The sequence below is a fragment of the Theobroma cacao genome, chromosome 3 (genome assembly GCF_053813885.1).
Source record: "Theobroma cacao isolate CCN51 chromosome 3, ASM5381388v1, whole genome shotgun sequence".
NCBI classification, from domain to species: domain Eukaryota; kingdom Viridiplantae; phylum Streptophyta; class Magnoliopsida; order Malvales; family Malvaceae; genus Theobroma; species Theobroma cacao.
Genome location: NC_142641.1, coordinates 1,291,742 through 1,308,526, shown reverse-complemented (window position 1 = coordinate 1,308,526; position 16,785 = coordinate 1,291,742). Strand labels below are relative to the sequence as shown.

The following is a 16,785-nucleotide window of genomic DNA, read 5'->3' as shown; positions in this document are numbered from 1 at the left end:
CCATCTAGCATTCTAAGGATCGAGGTGTGCTGGGATAAAAAAAAATGACCAACAACTACCTAAACGGTATAGTTTTAACAAGAAAAAAAAAGTATATTCCAATCCTCAACAAACATAGAGGTAAACAATAAAACACAATAAAAAAGACTAAATGTTATAGTGACTACATATGAAACAGCAAGAGCAAGAACACTAAATAGTAGCTTCCCAAGACCTTCTTCTTCCTTTCAAATTTCTTAGTTTCTTGCAAAATCACCATTAAAGCTTTCACAGTAACAGCCTGGTTGCAAGGCAAAGACCATAATTATTCAACACACCTCCTTGGTGTTTGAACTACAAATCCTCAATTCAGTTCTTAGAAACATGAATTGATCCTTACTCAAGCCTTTTGTGAAAATATTTCCAAGTTGAATACTAGTATTTCAATGCTAAACATTGTAGATGCCCAATTCTGGTTAACTATTACTTTTAAAGAATTGTTTATAGGAAAATTACATCAGGGGTGTTCCAAGCGCAGAAGTGCCTTAGGGTGTTCCAAGCATGGAAGCACCCAGGGGTGTTCTAAGCGTGGAAGTGCCTAAGGGTGTTCCAAGCATGGAAGTGCTTAAGGGTGCTTCAAGCGTGGAAGCGCAGAAACACCTAGGGGTATTCTAAGCGTGGAAGTGCCTAAGGGTGTTCCAAGCGTGGAAGCGCCTAAAGGTGTTCCAAGCATGGAAACGCTCAGGGGTGTTCCAAACGCTGAAACGTCTAAAGGGTGTTCCAAACGCTGAAACGTCTAAAGGGTGTTCCAAGCGTGGAAGTGCCTAAGGTGTTCCAAGCATGAAAAGGCCAAAGGGTGTTCCAGGTGCAAAAGCACCCTAAGAACAAGTATGGAACAACTATTTGTACAAGGAGGTAAAAGCAACTCAGAACAAGTGGCAGGGTTCATGAGTTACCTTCACATTTGGGATGTTCTAGAGAGTTTGGCTTGGTGGCTCAGATATGGAGATAATTAAGAGGATTTCCTTTTAACCTTTCCTTGAAGTACATGTGCTTCACCCCTTTTTCTTCCTTACTCCCTAAAAATACACGTGGCTCACTATCAAGTGTTGTTATTCCATTACTCAAAACTTACGCCAACTACTCAACTACATTGTCATTCTTTTAATATCCCATAAAATGTTCTTCCATCTACTCTTCCATGATAAGCACATTCTCCCATGATTAAACGTGCTCTCCTAACTATTCATAAGAAAGTGCTCATATTCAGTATAAATAGAAAGTTGGGAGGTAAGAAGAAAGGATTAGATACCTAGCAAAGATTAATTTGAAAGCTCTCTCTAGATTCCTCCAAGCATTCTTTCTCTTAAGCCTTTCCCAATCGCCATTGTCTACTGCCTTTTCCACTTTTTCTCATCCCTCACCACCTGCCACCTAAACCACTTATGCTTCAAGGACTGCTCTAGTCTTCCTCTCTGCCACTTCTAACGCATCCTGATTCACTCATTGTAACACGTCATCTCTCTCTCTAACCAAAAGAACCCTCTACAAACATCAACTTCTTCATCTTTTATAACTTCTCGAATAGCATAGACTTTCACCTAATATGTTTTGTTTTGCCATATTGGATTGGATTCTTGGCAATTGAGATAGCAGATTTGTTATCAATATACAACAAAATACCTTTCTTAAAGTTATAATCCAAATCATAGAAGACTTTCCTCTACCAAATCACATGATTTGAAGTTGCTGCAATTGCTGTATATTCTATTTTAGCTTATGACTGAGCTACCACCTCCTAATTTTTTGAATTCCAATTGAATAGCACTTCCCAAGGAGAAACAATACCTTATAGTACTTTTGGAATCATCAGTACTTCTAGCCTAGTCACTGTCACAAAAACCTACAAGTTCATTACTAGACTTTTTCTTAAACTTCAAACCATAGTCAAATGTTCCCTTAATATACCTCAGTACTCTTGTTGTTGCTGAGTAATGAGTCTGAGAAGGTTGCTGCATAAACCTGGATAATAGGCTTGCTGAATGCATAATATCAAGTCTAGATGTTGTCAAATAAAGTAAGCTTCCTATAATACTTTTGTAAACAGAATTCACTGCACTTGGGGAACCATCACCCTTAGATAACTTGCAATTTGTAGCTAAAGGAGTATCAACAGGCTTACACTCTTCCATTTGAAACCTTTTTAACAATTCTTTAGCATATTTACTCTGATGTATGCAGATAAAATCAAGAGTTTATAGAAATTGCAATCCAAGGAAATAACTCGTCTCTCCTAGGTCAAACATCTCAAATTCACTCATCAGTTTAGCTTTAAATTCTTTCAACAATGACTCACTCAAACTAGTGATGAGCAAGTTATCCACATATAGAGAAATAATAAGCCTGTGAGATTCTACAAAGTTACTTACATATAGTGTGTGCTCATTTGCACTTCTTTAGAACCTTGAGATGCCAAGTAGGTGTCAATCCTCCCATATCAAGCTCTAGGGGCCTATTTCAAGCCATATAAGGCCTTCACCAACTTACAAACTTTACCTTCAGTTCCAAGAAAAATGAAGCCCTCTAGTTGCTGCATATAGATATCCTTTGTAAGAAATCCATTCAGAAATGCAGACTTAACATCTAAATGCCAAATTTTCAATCCTTCCTTAGAAGCCAAAGTAGTGAGTAACCTTATGGTGTCATGCCTTGCCACTAATGCAAAAGTCTCCTAATAGTCCACCCCTTGTATCTATGCATAACTATTACCCTTGCCTTGAATCTACTGATGTATTTGTTTCAAATTTCTAAGATTCGGGTTCAACAAATAATTTGTTGTATTTATAGCTTCCACCCAAAATGACTTAGGTAATCTTTTCTGAGATAGTAGACACTTAGTTATCTTCATGAGAGTTTTGTTCTTTCTCTCATATACTCCATTTTGCTGTGGATTATATGTCACAGTCAGCTGATGACTTATGCCAAGTTGAGATAAAAATCTTTCAAATTCTACAAAATTGAACTCCTTACCATTATCACTTTTGAAAATTTTGATACGTGAGCTTGCCTAATTCTCCATTAGATTTCTGAACTTAAGAAAGTTCTTCAGAGCTTCAGACTTAACCTTTAAGAAAAAAACCTAATAATACCTTAATGCATCATCAACAAAGATGAGGTAATAACTGTTCCCTTCAAGTGACACAGTCTTCATTGGGCTTCCCAAGTTAGTATGAACCAACTATAGTTTTTCTGTAGCTTTCCATCTCTTTTCTTTGGGAAATGAAAGTTTGCTTTACTTGCCTAAGTGACATATCCTACAGACAAGGTCAAGCTTCTCAATCTTAGACAAACCTTCAACAATATCTTGTGAATTCATTCTTTACAGCGACTCATAATTGACATGTCCCATTCGTTTGTGCCACATTTCAAAATCAGTAATAGTACTGTAAAAGGCTTCATGCTTAGTGGTACTCCAGTCAATAGAATAACACTTGTTCTTCATCTCTATAGTTAAGACTTTATCTCTATTTAGATCAAATATGGTACAATATATGTCCTTGAAGAGGAGAGCATAATGAATCTCACTGAGCTAACCAACACTCAAGAGTTTTTTATTAGCTTTTGGTACAAAGTACACATCAGAGATGTATTTGTTGCCTATTTGAGTTTCAACTACAACAGTCCCTATCCCAAGGATTTTAAAAAACGTACCATCACCAATCTCAACTCTTGATTTGTAACTCCTGTTGAGTGTAGTGAATTTGCTTTCATCACCTGTCAAATGATTAGCAAGCACTATCAATCAACCATTCCTTTCTTTGGATTGGTTTTCCAATTTCTCTAACCATAAACAAAACTTCATCGAAAGCTTCAACTTCTTCATCAATAGTTGCTTTCTCATCAGAGGCTGCAGCCTTATTCTTACATACCTTTTCCACATGGCCAAGCTTATTTCATGACGTACATTTCACATGAGGTCTATACTAGTAAAATTTTACAGAATAAGTATTCTTTTTACAATGAGTATAGGGAGGATCCTTGGTTTTTTGCTTCCCTAACTTATCATCACCAATTTTTTTCCCTTTATCCTTTTTTTTTTTCAAAAATAGTTCTTCTAGTATTATTACTTCTAACTTTCAAGTTCTTAGTTTTAGCCACTAAGACACTATTAACCAAGTTTTTTTTGCCTAAAGGCCCTTCTCTGTTCTAATCCTTCTAGTGCATTCACTAGCTTTTTCCAGGTGAGTTGTGCAATATCTTTTGAGTCTTCCAATGAAGAAATTTTGGACTCATATTTCTTAGGAAGGCTAACCAACATTTTGTTCACTAATCTTTTCTCAAGTATTACCTCTCCAACAGTCTAAGTTGACTAACAAGTCCCATTAATTTTTTAAAAAGTCCCTAATTATTTCATCAACTTTTGTTCTCAAAATTTCAAATTGTCTAGATAGATTTAATGTTTATATCTGGCTAGTACATTCACTCCTATAAAACTTATTCTTCAGGTGATCACAAATCTCTTTAAGATTTTCTAAATGCATGATCCTAGCAAAAATTACATTAGAGACATCAAATTGCGAGCAAGACAGAGCTTTATACCTCTTCGCAATGTCTTCTTCATGCTGTTTGAGTTGAGCTATGGTGGGGTTAGCATGCCTCAGTATTGGCTCAATCCTAGTTTCCACTGTATCCCAAAGATTGAAGGCTTTAAGATAGGACTTTATCTTCATCGCCCAAAAAGCATAGCTATCTTTGTTGAACACTAGAGGAGTAGATGTGCTAAAACTAGTTGTTGCCATGAAAGAAAAATAAGAACACAATACAAGATGAATAATGATCCAAGGATAAATGAAGAAACAAAAACAAAACAGTCCCTCAAGGTCCCTTAGGGTGCTTTGATACCATGTTGAACATTTTGAATGAAATCTAGAAAACTAAAAGAATACACAGAAAGTGAAGAAGAAAAGGAAAAAAATTAGTCAAGAGGAAGGAGAGAGAAAAATTATTTTCCACCAAAATGGGCAATCAACGTTGAATTTCATTTAGCTTAGAAAAAACAAATATATGGATGGTTTGATGAAAAAGAAAAATAAATTTAATAACAAACTAGATAAAACCATCTAGCATTCCAAGGATTGAGTTGTGCAGGGATCTGTTTAAGATTCCCTAGCACAAGGACCCACAACAACTACCCAAACGATGTAGTGTTAACAAGAAAAAAATATATTCAAATCCCCAACAAACATAGAGGTAAACAGTAAAACACAGTAAAAAAGACTAAATGGTAAAGTGACTATATATGAACGGCAAGAGCAAGAACACTAAACGGCAGCTTCACTAGACCTTAGTCTTCTTTTCAAATTTCTTAGCTTCTCGCAAAATCACCGTTAAAGATTTCATTGTAACAGCTTGGTTGTAGGGCAAAGACCATAATTATTAAAAAACATTTCACATAACTTGAAAAACTTGTTCTCGTGTGATTTCTTTGTGTAAAACATATATGCATACACTTATGCCTACTTCAATTGATAAAACCATATCAAAACATTTCCTAGGCACAATTTCTTCAAATACCATTTTCATGCATTTCTAAAAAACCATTTAAATGTAAGTCCATTTACTTTTTAAGCCACCACCACAATTCAAGGCCACCTAACCAAACTCCTCTAACTATCCACTCTTGAAGCTACAATGGAGCCTATAACAAAAAGGTTCATGATTAAAATTCTAACACATGCTTTCAATTATAGAGTTCCAACTAGAACTATATGCATAACTTAGATCTAGGTTTTGCTCCAACATTGTCTACACAATTTCATGCCCAATTCAAATCTTAAGGTTGATTTTTTTTTGAAACCTTACCATGGTAAGGTCCTTCAATCTAGCTTCCAATCTTGATATATGAAGCTAGGGTTGGAGGTGGGTGAGAGAGAGAATGAAAAAGTTGAAAGAAAAGTGAAAGAGAGAGAACGAAAATAGAAGAAATGGGTCTTAATCGGTTGTTTCCCTCTTTTTATTTTTGCTTGCCATGTTAGAAGTATTGATATCTCTGATGTAAGTATCGATACTTCCCATGCAAAATGCCTTTCTAAGAAATTCTGACCCTTAAGTATCGATACCTCTTTTGTAGCTATCAATACTTATCAAGCAAAATGCTTCCTAAGGCATTTAGGAACTCAAGTGTCAATACCTCTATTGTAGGTATCAATACCTTTCATAAAAAATGCCCCCCAAGGTATTTTGGACAACAAGTATCAATACCCTCTTTCAAGGTATCAATACTTCATAGTTTGCCATATTTCACTCCAATTCTCTATCATTCAGTTTCATAGTCATTTTCTTTCTCTCAAACAACTTAAGATTTCTGTAACTAGGGTTTCTAAGGTGATTTTGAGACATATGGCTCAAGATCCAATAATGCCTTTATGTCAGATTATCAATTCACCTTTATGTAAAATTTCGAAGTTCTACAAGAACCTCATTTATCTCCCACTCCTTTCTTTATAAACACATACTCATTTCTAGCTCCTCGTATCAACCACAACGTAACACTACACAAAATGCCCAATTAAATTTACGTCCCATTTGTTAGCCTAAAAACATGGCCTACTCCAAGAAATAAGCAATTGTGTTCGACATGCACATTTTGCACTCCCACCATTTCATAATCTCTTTCCATAAGTTCTAAACTCATCTACAATTTAAGAGAATGTGATTACGTTCATCTATACATACCTTACACCTTGGGCTCATCTTCTGCTCCTCCGACATTTGCATCCCTCTATATGCTAGAAAGCTTTTTGTTGGGATTCATTCCAAGTAGGCTAATCAGAAGAAAACATCAGACCTTTGGTGGTAAAGGTCACTTCTATATTCGATGAAGTATCCCATTCTCTTCTTGCGGTATCACTCCCAATAACTTGGATGACATTTTCCTCACTGAAAAATAGCCCCTCTCATCCCATGTCCATACCAACTTGTCGCCTCTCTTAGGAACCAAGAAAACATAATCAAGGTTCTCTAATAATCTACCCAACTCCAACCCCCAATCAAACAAACCCCTTCTAAACTCAATCTTGTAAAGCACTCCATCACCTTTGCCTCCTTTTTAGTCACAATATCAAAAAGCCTAGAAAAGCTCTCCTTAAGAGGATCATCAAGCCATACATCATACCAAAACAATATGCTTTCACCATCTCCCAAAACCCATCTACACCCTTCAGTCCCAATAAAGCTAGGAACGGCCCACTACTCATTTTGAAGTCTCACAATATCTTTTAGCTTAGTATTTTTCATTTAATATTCAAGTCAAAAATAAATATTTGCAAGATAAAATTCTTCGACTTTCTTTTAGCTTAATCGTGAAAATATTTATTCACTTTCAGTTTTCCAAAATTTTGATTTATGAAGAAAAAAAATGTTAGAGCTCAATAACATTGAACAAAAGCTTTAGTCAAGTAAAGCACATAGAAAATTTTCTTTCTCAAAAAGAATTTTTCTTTGAATATCAATTGGGCTTGCATTGAAAATGAAATAAATAATCTTTAAAGTAAATTTTTGGCTAAAGAAATATACAAAAATATTAAGCAAACCATACACAAAAGTCATTTCACAAGTCTATATTTAAGTTGTTTCTTTTATCTTTAGCTCACTCCCTCGCCCAATCCGCTACAAATTCTAATTATAAGGGTCAGTTCCTCTTGGAAAAAGAAATCTTAGTAGTATTTCTTCTTGATCAATAACTAAATTTAATTCCTCTTGCTTCATTTTGTATTAAAACTAGTGCATGATTCTTTTGTAACTAAGCTTTCCTTTGGTTGATGTTTTTGTTTTTTACTTTTGGCTTTGTTTTTTGCAAAAAAAAAAGTAAAATAAATAAATAAAAATATAAAAGCAAAGAAAAATAATAAAAATTATAGCAAAAAAGTAACGATATATAAACAAAGTCTAAACTAATGAGTTTATGTATTTTTTTTAAAGCAATTTTAGTAGCACTAGAACCTTTATAACAACCGAAGTCTTCAATGTTGTTTGCAGAGCACTTCTTTTTACATATAAACTGACTTGTGCTGCATCATATCTATACAATTCCATATCTATCCACCACTCAGAGTTTCAGTGGCAGATACTCATATGCCTACATGACCTTAGAAAACATTGTGGAATAGCTCTCTATCCTTTACCCAAAAAAACCCAAGCAAAACAAATTAGGGTCCCAACAACCTGTCCCAGCATGATTTTTAATCACTCCCCTATAAGTAATTAAGTGATCAGAATTAAGTAAAAAACACAACTAAGCACTTTTCCTAATGTTCTTTACAACATACACAAAACCACAAGATCCTAAAATTCAATCCAGCTTGGATTTGGATAAAACAAAATTAAGAAAATTAGGAGGTACCTTGTCCATCAACATCCCTAGCTAACACACATACACGATCAAATTCTAGGACTGTTGATGAAAAAAAATTGAAATTATTATATGAAATTGACTGTCTTATTTAAAATTTTTCTGAAATTTATCACAAATTATTATGTACGTGTATAATCTATTGCATGTATTTGCTCTAGTATGTGAATAGAAGTTCAATGATGCAATGGAGTTGTAAATGTTAAAGTTTATTGTAAAATTTTAAAATCACATGACTAAATTTAAGTTGTCACGAAGGAAATTGCATGGTGTTTTTGTAATATTTATTTTTATTTGTGATCAAAGAGCTCACTTTTTTCATTTGTGATCTTTTGAATTTGTTTCAAACTACGTTAAGATCCCATTAATATGAAAAAATATGGACAAACTTTGGCATGTGGCACTTAGATGAACATACATGTGAAAAATTCTATCAGGAAGTTGATAAATGGATTATTTGAAACAAATTTAAAAGAATATGAATGAAAAAGTTTTTTAATCAGAAAAGAAAATGAGATATTGTGAAGAAGTTATATACGGATTAATCATAAAATTTACTCGAGTATGTAATGTACAATGAAAAATAAATATGAGAAAGGAAAAGACCCTGAGAAATCTTTTGGCTTTAATGTATGACTATTTTCATTTCATTGAAGTTAAATTATACTAAATCCTTTCTCAATCGAAAAAGGACAAGAAAATAAGTCATCTAAGTTTTATTGGTTTTATGAATTATGAACACAGGAGGTGGAAAGCATTATTCCAGCTGCGTATAAAGAACATAGAAATTCTAAAGGGGAAACTCCTTATGAAGCATTTAATCGAAGTCATGCAGAATTATTGAAACAAGGGGAGAAATGGATGAAGGATATAGCGCAATCCTCTACGGTTGTTGGCACTCTTATCATCACCATTATGTTTGCTTCTCTCTTTACTGTTCCTGGAGGCCTTAATCAGAACACTGGTGTTCCCTTACTCTTAACAAAGAAATTTTTTAAGCTATTCATAATATCGGATGCTGTTTCTCTCTTTGCTTCGACCACTTCAGTGTTGATGTTCGTTGGCATCCTCACATCACGATATACAGCAGATGATTTCCTAAAATCCTTGCCCAACAAATTGATCATCGGACTTTCCTCCCTCTTCATCTCTATTGCAACAATGATGGTAGCTTTTTCCTCAACTGTCATTATCATGCTACAGGGCCAATTAGAGATTGTTATTCCGATCGTTTTGCTGGCTGGCATACCAATCGGTCTCTTTGTGTGGTTGCAGTTTTCACTTCTTGTTAAGATTTCTATCTCAACTTATAGACCAGGGATCTTTGATAGGAAAATGGAGAAATGGGTCTAGTTAATTGTAGGTATATTTATGTTTTCTGAAGGATGTGTCGAATTGTGATTGTAAGTGATACTAATTTTATGTTTGGTGTCAATTTTCAAACATGGATGGGGAGGATTAAACTCCTCAACGCCCCCCTCTATTTTTTGTTACAATTTCCTGTTACCAAAACTTTGACGAGCCTGGATTCTAATTGTGTTTATGAATGGTGTTTCAATATGTGTAAACAACTTCAACAAGTTTTCCAGAGATAAGTAATTTCCCAAGCGCAGAACTCAGGGCAACAATTCGATTCTTCACATCTGCCACTCTGATTAGCAGTCGCAGTTGCCTCACCGGATAGCCATTTTTTACTTCCTAATTGATCATAATAAGAACTTCTTAAGCTAGCTTGAATAATAACAAGCGTCTAATGATTCCACGGTGCAATTACAAGTTAGTCTAGAGAAACATTAAACGTAAATAACATTTACAATTATGTAAATCCATTAACTCAAATTATGTCTTTCTCAAAGATACAATATTTCAGGTTCTAATGTCCTAACTCTTGGTATATTAAAAAATTTTAAATTTTAATAAAAAAATTCGAGACATTTTAAAAAATAACCCTTAAATATAAAATGTTTTAAAAAATAACCCTTAAATATAAAATATGTGACAAACCATCGTTAGATTGTTGCACGTCATGTACAAAAACATGTGACAAGCTATAGTTAAGTTGTTAAAATCCTACTACGCAAGTATACGTATCGAATATATAGTATATTAGCAAGCAATGTATCAATCCCACAGGGAATTGATCTAAAACTTTACTAAGTACTAAAATTAGAACAATTTAATCTTATCCAAATAATCAAAATTAATTAATTAACTAAAATTAAAACCAACAAGAAAAATCAAAATAATAATAACTTGAAAAAAATATCAAATCAACAAACCTAGGATTACAATATTCCTCACACTTCATCTAAATCTTACCTCTCTTCCTTAACTTATTTCAAGGGGTTGAATTGCTAACCTAGAGTCCTAAATTATTTATAAGGGTCTCCCGACTCATCTTATAAAAATATCTATTTTAACCAAAACACTATATCCCTATGTGAATTGAAATTAAAATAGACTCATTAAGTTCAGGTTCTAATTTGGCTACATATGGCCTATAGGTATATCCCTATCCTATACGCAAATCAATTAATATGATCATATGCTATCTCAATTTTAGTCTACACTAAACTCTCTTTTTCAAGTTTGTTTAGGTTCCTAGATCAATTTAATTGGTGGCCAGGCAATTAAAAAGTATTAAGAACAAATTGAAATAAACAATTCAAATCCCATTAAAGATAAGTAAGAAAGAGATTAAAAATTTAGACTACATGTGGTTCAATTGCAATCTTAGAAAAATAAATTTAGCTACTCATAATTGCAAAATAAAATAACATTGTATAAAATTCAACCATTGCAAGTATCAAGAAAGATAAAAACTAAGGAAGAAAACAAAACAATATTTTCCACCCTGATCTCCAAGTTTCAGCCTCAACTTGTAAATTTTTGAATCTCTCAAGGTTGTCTCCCCTAATGTTGTTAAACATATCCTATTTATACTAATAAACTTAACTTAAAGTTCCTTAAGCTGGCCTAGGGTTTAATTGGTCTTAAAAGTGTAATAAAAAGCCCAAAAATCAATTGTCAGTCTTCACAAATTTTTATTCCCGACACAGTATGTCCAGCCATTTTTCGACACGATTTTCTCTATCTTTAAGGCAAAACTGGGTAAAGTAATCTTCATGAAAGTTGTAGCTCGTCTCTTATCTTTCCAATGGTCTAAGAATCATATCATTTGAAGTTCTGTAACTCGATATATGGCCAAAATACTAAAGTATGTGCAAGCAGATTCTAGGTCTTTCAACACTTTACTTTTCAAAATTAAACCCAAATCACCTTTAATCCTACAAAAAATATAAAAATTAATAAATAAAAAAAATTAAAAGAAATAACATAAAATTAAAATAACTAACTTAAAAGTAACCTAATTATAAAAACAACTAAAAATAAGTAAATTCTAATTAAAAATTGAGGACTTAGCTAATATTAAATAACAAATTTGGAATAAAATAATTCTATAAAATAGAATTATCAGACGCCATGTACAAAAACATGTGATAAGACATGGTTAGGTTGTTACACGTCATGTTGAAAAAAATACTGCTGTTACATGCCATGCTGAAAAAAAATACTGTTGTTACACGTCATGTACAAAAACATGTTACATGTCATGGTTAAAAAAGGTTATTACACGTCATGTTGAAAAAAAAATATTATTGTTGCATGTCATATTGAAAAAATATTGCTATTACATGATATATTCAAAAACATTTTATTACACTTTAATACTTAAAATGTTGTTGTTACTTACGAACCAAAACTTTAAATGCTCTCAACTCTTTTCATTTTTTTTCTATATTTTTGACAATTTGACACCGATTAAAGTGTTTCTAACATGTTTTCATAAATCAAAATATAAATTTTTTTATCTAAAACACCTACTTTGACTAAAAAAATTTTTTTTTTGAAAACCTAGGTTTATAAATTTCAAACTTTTAAGTTTGTTAGTGTCTAGATCCCGGATTGATTCAATTAAGAGCTATTTCATTTATCTGTGATTATTTCTACCGTTTTAGTTTTATCCAAAATACTTAAAAATTGAATTTCCCAAATAGTCACCCACCGAAGCACGTCAAAACCATTGCTTGGTGTCTTGAAAGCGCCAGAAAGAGAAATCTGAAAATGCGAGAAAGAGAAATCAGAAGCGTAGCAGACGAATGCCGAAGAGCGAAATCGATAAAATTTGAGAGAGTGGGATGGTGAGAGAGAAATCCGAAACACAAATGGGGAGAAACTGTGATGAATGGTTTAATTTATTTGAAATAGTTTAAAGGGTATTTTTGTCAAATCATGATTAAATATGGTTAAAAACAGTTAAATTTATTTTGATAGTTATTTTTAAAATGTCTTTATCAAGAAAAGTCATTCCTCACAATTTCCTCATTTTTTTTTTATGAACAATGGATCAACCTTTTAAAAGATAGGGGTCGATCCCTAGCTAGCAGCGAGGGAAAGTTTTTCTCTCAGGTTTAGAGGAATCGACCTTTAAAAGAAAGGGGTTGATCCCTTGCTTTCCACAAAGGATATTTAACTGCCTGGTCTTTGAGGATCGACCCTTGAAGCTCAGGGTGTCACGACTCGAAACTCCCCATCGAGCCCGTGACAACCGCCGCGAAGTCTCGACAAACATTCTTCACCCTGAATGTCGATCGAAATCTCAAAATGCTCTCGAATTAGCTTTCGCAGTTCCCCGGTGAGCAATAGTTATCAAATATCAAAATACGAAGGATTACAAATCATTTCCAAATCATAACATAACATATTGTTTTTTTTTTTGGCTCACATGGGCATTTTCGTTATTTTTGTCGAAAAACCTCGAAACTTGCTAAAAATGTAGTAGGTAAGCTGAAAATATATATTTAATGATTTAAAAAAAATTAAGTATCTAAAACGTTCATTTGAAGTGAAAATTTGACCATTTGAATATAATAAAAATATTCAATAAATAAACTATTTTCTTGTAAAATAATTTTCATAAAACTATCGGTACATAATTCTTATAGCGTAAAAGTTAATTATATTCATATATACTATAAAGCAAATAACCAAAGCATAAAATTTCTTTTACAGTGACACGTGGGCCCACATCTATCCAAAATGCATCGGAAGCTGGAAACCTACAACTTTTACCGATTCGAGTCCAAATGAAAGTCCTTGTCAAAGTCAGCTAACTATGGAATTCCCTGAGCCTGAAATGTGAGGAAATGAGGGTGGTGAGATTATAAAATCTCAGTGAGTAAACAGATACCATCTAAACTATCTAAAGTCAAGTAAATGGAGACAATTAAAATAAATCATCATACTGTAATTTCATTACCTTTCAACTCATTTCAACCAAATAAAATCAATCCATAAAAATCGAATAATCAACTTGGCTTATGAATTTCTTAAAACTTTAGCTCGTGCCAAAACTCATACTCGGTGATACCTTGCGCAGGGCATCCAATCTAGTTCGCCAAGGCTGTTAAAATTTCGTATACACTTAAAATATATTTTTAGTTTGAGAAAATACAGTCGTTCCTTGGAGTTGGCTGAGTTCCACTTCACGTGGTGGTTTGGCGTGAAATGAACCCTAAGCTTTACCCTAGGAGATACCCTACGCGCCTCTCCGTTCGAGGTAAGAATATAATGGAGTTTTTCGTGCCCCTCTAATAGGCTGGTCCACGAACCCCCTCTACAGTGAATAATTAATACATAATGCACCAATTAATAAAATTCATTCTAGCATGACATGACAATTTATCACAACCTAGCCTCTCAAGGCTGAATACACAGTTTAAATAATTCTAACACCAAAATTAGTTTAGCCATTCATGCTCATTTATTGTCATAAGCCATTCAATTCAAAACCATAAATTTGCAACACAAGCAAGCAGTCTCCAATTACTCTATTTTCAAAACCAGTATTCAATTTTTCAGAAAATTTATAAAATTATTTTATAAAATCACAATTTCTCTTAAAACATAGCAATTTACCATTTTAAACTCATTTTCCATAAAATCACACAATTGTATAAAACTACTCTAGATAATTAAGATGATAATAAGTTCACTCACTATTCTAGGAGTCGATGTACTCCTAATCCCAAACTCCAAGCACAATCTCTGTACTTTTACCAGTGTACTTTGCTCACCACCTATCCACAATGTACAATACATAATTCACCACATCAATACTTAACCATTATAAAATCAATTCAAGTTTGGTATATATGCATGATATAATATACAATTTATCCGACTACCGCTTAAATGCGGTGCTGACCTAATTCGGCCTATTATCTCCAATTTAACTCCAAATCAATTATTCTCACTTTCTACACTCCAATTATACCTAAATTACCTTAATGACTGTGAATGAGATTCAATTTATCAGTCTCGATAGCAAATTACGAAAATACCCCTAGTGGGTAAAAATCGTATTTTTGCTCTGAAAATTTTCATTATTTTTCTAGGCTCATAATTCATCATTTCTTAACCAATTCTCCTAAAATGAAAATCAAATTTATCCTCACTCAACACATGATAAATTGGGCCATTAATGGTTGTGGGAGAAAATAAATTATTTTCTTGTTGTTTTGTTTCTAAATATGCTAAACTAACTTAAAACACTAACATAACTTAAAATCAAATTAATCTAACAACTTTCTCTCTCCTAACCCATTTTTCAGAATTGAATTCATCATAATAACTCAATATTCAACCATGGAAATCAAGAATAAAAGCATGGGTAAGTTAGGTATCAAGGAGAACTAAAGAAATTCTAACTTACCTAGCTTGTTTCCTTGATTTCTTCACTTTTTCTTTGAATTTTCCACCTAGGTTTTCTTGTTTTTCCCTTTGTTCTTCCTCTCTTTCTCTCTCTTCCTTGCTTGGCTGGCCATATGAAGAAAATGGGCTGATTTTATGCCTTTTTAATAAGAAACAATAAAATAATAAAGGTATGACACATGTCATTTTCTTATTGATCTATTTTTAAAATTTTAAAATTTTAATCCTTTTTATCTTCACCACACAATTAGTCAATGGTCAAAATGAGGATAAAGGAAGACCATGTGCTGGAAAAATATCCTGGTGGTGGAAAATTACAATTTTGCCCATTGAGTGGCAAAATTACCATTTTACCCTTTTTCTCCAAATTATACCGAAATTAAAATTTTCACTTCTAAACCTCAAATCTTACTCTAATAAGTCAAATTATACTCCAATAAGTCAAATGGGGCCAAAAAAAATCTTTTCTAAAATTTCCATTTTGTCTCCAGGTGGCAAATGACCATTTTGCCCCTAGATAGCGAAAATTCCGATTTGACTCCAAATTGATCATCGAACTCCAAATCACCATATTAAACCATTCTGAGATTTTAAATTCTTAATTTCATCGTAAATTCTCTATTTGATCTAGTTCGAGGCTTAAATCAACTTTATTATACCTCTAGGTACAATACCGACTTTTGTAAATTTTTCGGGACTTTCCTAGCATGCAAACATGCTATCCATCACATGTATGTCATGACAAATATTTTATAGAGTCGGGCTTGTCATCTTCTCCCCCAATTGGATCAACCATATGATCCTTCTTCATGACTGATTTCGACATAAGGCTAAATATTAATATTTTAATATTATTTCATTAATAAAATATTATTTTATTCTAAAAATTTTATCTTGTCTCCTTGGTACCCAAAATACTTTATTATGCCTCACTTGACTTCCAAATCGCCTTTTATCTCACAAATTCTCTTTCGATAAAATTATTATTATTTTATTATCATTTTCTCACTTACGAAATATTTTATTCTAAACTACTCCTTTCGTCTTTTATCACTTCTAAATATTTTAATTGATCTCAATTTGCATTCGATCAACTTTATTTATCACCATATCAAAGTATGAAGTATTTCACAGGGGGTCAATCCTTACAACATATTTGTGAAAATTAAATTGTTTTGAAGAGCTCTTTCATGCCAAAACACTTAACCAAATCCTTTCTAGGTATTTAGGGGATTTTCTACTGATTAAATCTTATTTTAAACATTTGTTTAAGCAATTTTGTTCCTTCGACTTTGTCTTTTCAAAACATAGATCAAATGTAAAGCTAACAATCTGACAAAATTGTGGGTAAAATTTACTTAATAAAGATTTGTAAAACTCCCCCTAAAATCTAAAGCAAGAGCGATTACGCCCTTAACGACTAGACATCCCGAACTTTAGTATTCGTATCTTTTGAGGTTTTTTCTTTTTCTTCTTACAGTTACCTCATGTAATTAATAAGCTAATAAGCTTATCGTTAATCCTTTTAGTTTATTGTTGTTTATCACTAATATAATTTTACCTTTCCAAAAAAAAATTGACATGAATGATGAATAAAGCATTCAAAAAAAAGAGAAAAGAGT

At 32.9% G+C, this 16,785-nt stretch overlaps 1 pseudogene across 1 annotated transcript in view; it reads left to right on the top strand.

Moving 5' to 3' along the window:
• LOC148763429 (uncharacterized) overlaps positions 1–9,806 on the top strand; it is a 29,862-nt pseudogene extending 20,056 nt beyond the window's left edge. The window contains exon 5 of the transcript XR_016025147.1: positions 9,134–9,806. The product of XR_016025147.1 is annotated as an uncharacterized LOC148763429 (transcript). The remainder of the gene's footprint in view (positions 1–9,133) is intronic.
• The last annotated feature ends 6,979 nt before the right edge of the window (positions 9,807–16,785 follow it).